The sequence below is a fragment of the Rhinolophus sinicus genome, linkage group LG05 (assembly GCF_036562045.2).
Source record: "Rhinolophus sinicus isolate RSC01 linkage group LG05, ASM3656204v1, whole genome shotgun sequence".
Classification (NCBI taxonomy): domain Eukaryota; kingdom Metazoa; phylum Chordata; class Mammalia; order Chiroptera; family Rhinolophidae; genus Rhinolophus; species Rhinolophus sinicus.
Window position 1 is genome coordinate 135,039,562 of NC_133755.1, and position 6,765 is coordinate 135,046,326.

Below are 6,765 nucleotides of genomic sequence, written 5' to 3' on the forward strand. Positions count from 1 at the left end.
ATCTGTGTCTTTTGGCTTTTTACTTCACTAATTTTACTCTCATCTTTATTATTTCTTTTTATGCTTTCCTTTTCTTTTTTTTCTTTTTCTAGTTTCTAGAATGAAACATAAATCACTCATTTTCAGAATTCCTTCTTTTTAATTAAATTACCTCTAAGTACCGCTTTACCTGTATCCCACAAGTTTTGATACACAAGTTTGTGTGTGTGTGTGTGTGTGTGTGTGTGTGTGTGTGTGTGTAGCTTTTGCATTGTTTTCTTCCTTAACCCACAAATTATATAAGGTCATTACTGGAGACAATATAGATATAGAAGTACGTGTGGTACACATAGAGAACTAGAGATAGAGATATAGAGGAAGAGAGGTCATTATTATTATTATTATTTATGATGAAATATTTTACTAAGATATAAAGAAATAAGATAAACTCTCAAATACCAACTGTTTTCATATATAAAGGATACAAGTATGTAATACTTATGCAATGCTAATGTCCATGAGAACAAAAAATAAAAATAGGAATGTTTAGAAAGAGTATAATGAGGTAACAGTGGCTTTAAACAGACTTTCAATGTATCAGTAAGCCAAAATAATCAAAGCAGTGTGATACCAGTACGTGAATTCACAGACAGATCAATGATCAGTAGAATTTTACATATACCCATATAAATTGGGTGTATGGTAAAAATGTGATTCACTTGCACCTGGAGCATTAAGAAGGGGTTGGGGCAGAAATCAGAATAAGTTTACACATGGCCTGGAAAATTAGTGCCAAGAGTCAAAGGGGATTGATTCTAATGAGTATCTAATTCAAACGAAAAAGAGGTTTTAAAATTTTAGTTTCTATCAGTATCCACATATCTTTATTTAAAATTTTTTAATTTGTAATTTTTGAACTCAGTAAGAAAAATCTCATTAACTGCTAAGCGATAAACATACACACTGAACTGCTGATGCCCACATGCCCTGCCCACTCACAAGACAGGGGAGGACAAGTCCTTACTTCATAGAGTAGGGAGACAGATATCAGGGGTTTGATGTGGTTTTTTCAAAAGGCAACTCTCCTCCCTCTGATCAACCAAATCTTCCCCTCCCCAATTCCAGTGCCTGAGTCCTGAGAGACAGTTCCACAGAGAAAGTAAGGGTCATTGGCTCATGAGTGTCCCTACTACTTCTGGTGCCCGTCCACAGCCCAATCACCTCATTGTTTGTTCCAAGAGCCTTAATTGCATGGAGTTTCGGGGGGGTTGGTGGGTAGAGGAATAAAAGGGAGCCAGAAGGTACTGCACAAGACCCCTTTTTTCAACAAGTCCTATTTTGTTTAGAGGAAGGAAAGAAGTAAGGAAATGGAAAAGGGACAAGAAGAAGAGCGCTTCTATTTGACGTCAACGCCATGGACTTTTGCTGGGAAGTTCTCTGTCCCACCCTTTAGGATGTGACCAAAGCTCAGTTGGAGTCTGAGTCAGAAGTGTCGCCTGAGGAAGATGAGCCAGAGCTGCTGTCCTCAGACTCACTTTCTTCATCTTCATCTCCACTGCAGGAGTGCAAGGAGCTACTGCCGTCTTCCATTTCCCCATCTTCCTTATCTTCTTCTGATCCCCATGAGACAAGAGAATGGCTCCCAGTAGTCTCCGATGATTCTGTCTCAGGATCCTGCAGCCCCTGCTCCTATCCAAGCCCTTCTTGCAGCCTCCTTGCTGATGGAGCCTGAAGGTCTGTCCGGCTGATATTGGGATCCAGGCTTCCATTCATGCTCATGTTCTGACGCTTAGTGTACATTCTCCCTCTGTACGCAGCATATTCTTCAGGAGACAGACTCCTGAGCCAGTGAGCCAGGTCCACCTTGTACCGTTTCTGCAGCTCCTCAGGCTGCTTCTTATATCGCTCCTTCTGGCTCTGCGGGACGTGCTGCCAGCGTCTGCCAATCTCCGTGAGCTCCCTCAGGGGCAGGTCTTGCAGCTCCGGTCTCCACCCCAAGTCCTGGTAGAACTTGTGGTACTCGTTCATTGGGGGCTTCTTGGGCTCCGCAGAGAATTCTATCTTCTCAGAAAAATAGTTTTCTGGGGGAGACTTCACTTCTTTCACATTTCCCTGAAACTTCTTTTGGGCTTTGGTTGGACTCCTCTTGGAGACAACAGATTTCTTGGCGTTCTGGACTAGATCGGGGTGGTCTTTCCTGAACTGAGCCAGTTTCTCCGCAAACTCCTGTTTCTCCTTCTGGAAATCCTGAATGTATTTCAGCTTCATCTGCTCCGGGAGCTGCTTGTATGCCTTAGACAGGACCTTGGTCAGCTCCCGGTTGTTCAGCTCAGGGTGTTTTGGGGAGTACTGGGGTCCCTTCGCCTTGAAGAAGCGGAGGTAAGATGTCAGGGGCTTCTTGGGCAAGTCTGGGTGTTTCTTGTGTGTTTTGCTTTTGTAGGAACTTTTAACACGTTCCTTAGCTTCCAGGACTAATTCTTCCGAAGTGCAAATTTTTCTCAATTTATAAGAAATCTCTAACCATTTGAGTTGGCACTTTTCTCAAGAATAATCTTTAAAAGCTACTTTTTCCCAGTCCATCTGTTGACTGGGTTGTTTTGAATGTGTGGCTGTCATTGGATGGAAGGTTATTCTCCATGCACTCCAGTAGCTTTACAATGTCTTCTTTACAGCAGCGGTTGGCTTTCAGGCAACGCCATTTCTAGGTATTTGGGCCACTTATATGGTCCTAGCAGCTCAGCCACCTCAACAGGATCTCACACTTCTTCACTCTCAACATTCACCTGCTGAGTTATTTCTGGATCTCTTTCAGTGTGTGTGATTCTGTTTCTCATTCCACTTTTGTTTGTTGCTCCCTCCAGATTCAACGGCTTGTTTTTCGAGAGGGATGATTAATTTTACTTTCAATGCTTCCATAACCTTACCAGATTTTATATTCTTGATCTATCAGTTTCATTATGAGTGAGGGTTTATTGGTTATTCCTTTCAGTTCTTGCTTTACAATTTGAGGGTGTTTTCATATACACACATATACAGACAGTGCCAGAAAATACAGACAGCGCTTAAAATGTATACACATTTTAAGAAAGTAAAAAACTGTATTAAAGTTGTAATACTCAATATATACTTATAACTAAAGATGACTACAAGTCACATTTGACTTCTGCAATTACAAGAGGTGCTAAAGTGGTTACCATCAGCGTAATTTTAATACAGTTTTTTTTTTCCTTTCTTAAAATGTTTATACGTTTTTTCCTAGCACTCTCTGTTTACTCGTAAGTATATATAGATTGCTGTGACACCTTGGTTAATTATTTATTTTTAAATTATTTGGATATATATATATGTAAATGGTGGTTTTTTTGTTGTTGTTTTTTTCTTTACTTTAAATTCTATTTCATTTGAGGACCTCAGCTTTCTTTAATTTGAATTTGTACATTAGATCTTTGTCATCCCTGCAATTTCTACCTTTCAGTTTCATTTTCGTTTTGGCATTTCTCTTAGATGCTGGATAAAGTAGATTGAGTTTTATAACCAACCTGATAATCCAACTTCTAAGATGAGTTTGATCAGTGTAAATTTATTGTGATTATGGCATTAATAGTGTATTTGGACTTACTTCTGCTATCTGATTTTTACCTTTTTGTTTTCATTTTATCATATTGTTTCATGGTCTTTTCTTCACTGACTTGCTTCCTGTTAGACTGATTATTTATTTTTATACCTGTATTTTTTTCTTTCCATTCATTTAAATGCTATAGTTTGCATTGCTATTATTTTGGTGATTTACGTTAGCATATTAATATTCAAACTCAACTAAAAATTTTTCTAGCAAGATCTTGATTATGTAGTTCTTCTATCCTACTTATAATTAAAACAAGGAGTACAGCACACCGGGAGTCCTTGAAGAGCTCCACTTCTTATTATTTTTATATAGAGCTTCACTTTTAACTTTTTAAAACAATTTTTGTAATCAAGAGTTAAATTTGCTGACTTAGTTCATTAATTTCTGTATTCATTTTTGTTTCTCATGTTCCATATCTTCCCTCTGTGTTCATTTTTTTCTTGCTAATGAAAAATTCTTTTAGTGGATATGAATGACAAATTCTCTTCCTCTCTATGTGTCTCAAATTCTATTTATTTTGCCCTCAGTTCTGCATGATTTTTGAGGATATATGTCTAATTTTACTTATATCTTCTCTCAGCCTTTTAGGATATCACTCATTTTTCTCTGGCATCTATAGCTATTGAGTAAAAGGTTGCTATTTGTCTAATTGTTGTTAATTTGCAGATAATTTGTGCATTTTCTCTGATAATTATAATATTTTCCTTTATTCTTAATGACCTAGTTCCATTATAACGTCTAAAAGTGAATTTATTATTATTTATATAGTTTTATACTCCGAGTATGTGAGTGATAATCTTAAATTCTAGAAAGTTTATTAATAATTATCTTTCACATATTGCTTTTCTAATATTTCCTCCATTCTCTCTCTTTTTGCAATTCGTATTAGATAAATATTGGAACTTCTCAATTAATCTTTCATGTTTCTTAACTGCTCTTCCATATTTATTTTTGTCTGTCTATGCTGAAAGGTGAATGAGCGCTTCAGTTCTGCCTTCAAGTTTATTATTCTCTGTTTGACTGTGTCCCATCTAGAGTCTGCCCAACATATTGCGTTTTGATTTCACTGATTACAGTTTTATTTCCAAGACATTTGATAGAATCTACCAGTACATTCTTTTATTCCTCTCCAGTTTTGTCTCACACTTTTCTGTTCTTTTAATAATCATTTCAAAGTCTTTCTCAGGCTTCTCTAAAATTAATTAATCAGAACATGAGTTTATGTTCTGATCATTTGGATTTTGCCTATTTTTATTTTGGCTGTCTTCCTTAACATCAGACTTTTTTTTTTCATGAATTTTGGAATTTTGGTTCATAGGCTAATTTCTATCTAGTACAAGTTTTAGTGGGTATTTTTTATTGCATTTCCCTTTCTTCCTTCCATATTCATTCCTGCATGTCTAGTGGATTGAACTGCAATAGCCTCCACCCAGCCAATACAGAACTAGCTCTAGTGATGACAGTGCCTCCATGACGTGTGATATTACTATATAGCACACTGCCCTCAGAACACCTTTTGTGAGGTCCTAATCTAGATTAGGTGACACTTCAATGCTCTTCCTCTTGGATCCTATAATACAATTGCTATTTACTCTTGATTTCTCCCCCAGCAAGACTGTGTGCTCTGTAGGGGCAAGGACCCTGGCCATATGGTTCACTGTCACCAAAAGCAATGCCTGAAACAAAGTAACACTCATTAAATAGGTGCTGAATGAAAGAAAGAAATCTTTGCATCGCTGAGTAATGTGTCTGATGTCATTACCATGTTCCATTTTCTCTGCACCCATGTGGTTAATTTTGGAGCTCTATGGGTCCTGACTTTCCTAGGTAGCAGATACATACCTCTGAAGAGTAATATAGTAAGCACTTGGCTGCTATTTCACTCATTACTTCTTTATTTCTGAGTTATTTTCACATTGGATGCTTCTAATAGGGCCAGCAGCTATGAAACTTGGCAAGAGAAGGGGATAATATCTCCTACTCTGCATTTTGTTCCATTGGTATAATTGCTATGAAGATTATAGATTAAACCTGCTCCTACTTATTACAATTCCTTTTGAAACCCAAAGATGAGGGGTTTCATTCCACACAAAGATCTCTTCATTTCTTTCTCAACAGAAACCAACTAAAATTAGCTCCAAATCATTACCGCACTGTCAAAATGGAAGTATATTCAGCATACTCATTTCCTGTCAACAGTACCTGACAATCCTAGAATTATTTAAACTGTCTCACAAGTGGCTATTGGGAAGCACATTGTTTCATTACACTGCTATGGCTTACTAATGATCATATTGAGATAGTTTGTAAAAGCATGGAACAACGTTTCTCAATATTTATAAAGTATTCTAATTTTATTTACATATTGTTTTGTTTTCAAGACCTCTAGTAATTACTGTAGTAACAAATATATATGTTCCCTTTTTAGCCATAGGAAAGCTGTTTTTGTTTGGTTTGGTTTTCTATAAAGTTTAGTTGTAATTTTTATCCCAATATTTATGCTGATTGTTTTTTAAAGAAAGTTTAATTTTTATCAAACCTGCTTCAACACTCATCAAACCTGCAGACAACACTCATCAAATATTTTTAAATTCTTTAGAATAGGCACAGAAACACTGTCTACTAATATGCCCTAAAAATCTATATGCCTCTAACATAACACTGAAAACAAATTCACCAAATTTCTGCTTTTCTTTATACAATGGGGGATAATATGGATTTGTGTGTGTGTGTGTGTCTCTTAGGTATTTACTTTCCTAAATTTATCATATTTCTGGTCTCTTAATTATGCATAGAAAGGTCACAGAAATGGTTTCTTCCAAATATTGTAGCCATCTTTATAGCACATGCTTCATTGCACGTAGAGACCTGCTTAGTATATAATTTATGTTCTCAAACCTTAATTTGCCTGAAGCCTTCAGATGGCATATATTTCCAATTTCTATTGAGTTATTTTTACTAGTTATGTCATCTGAGTATTTTTTACCAGTTGTCCATATTTTCATAATAAAAAACAGTCACAGTCCTTACTGGGTTTCAGATTAGGTAATGGGACTAAATTATGATCAAGGAAAGAAGATAAAAAGAACTTATTAACATCTCTCAGAAGCTGCTCCTTTAAGCAGTTGTACACAGGGAGTCGTTAAAATTCTCATATTCAG

General features: G+C 36.4%; 1 pseudogene; it reads right to left on the reverse strand.

Moving 5' to 3' along the window:
- Positions 1–1,446: 1,446 nt before the first annotated feature.
- LOC109449065 (upstream-binding factor 1-like protein 1) lies at positions 1,447–5,491 on the reverse strand (annotated as a pseudogene).
- Between the last annotated feature and the right edge of the window lie 1,274 nt (positions 5,492–6,765).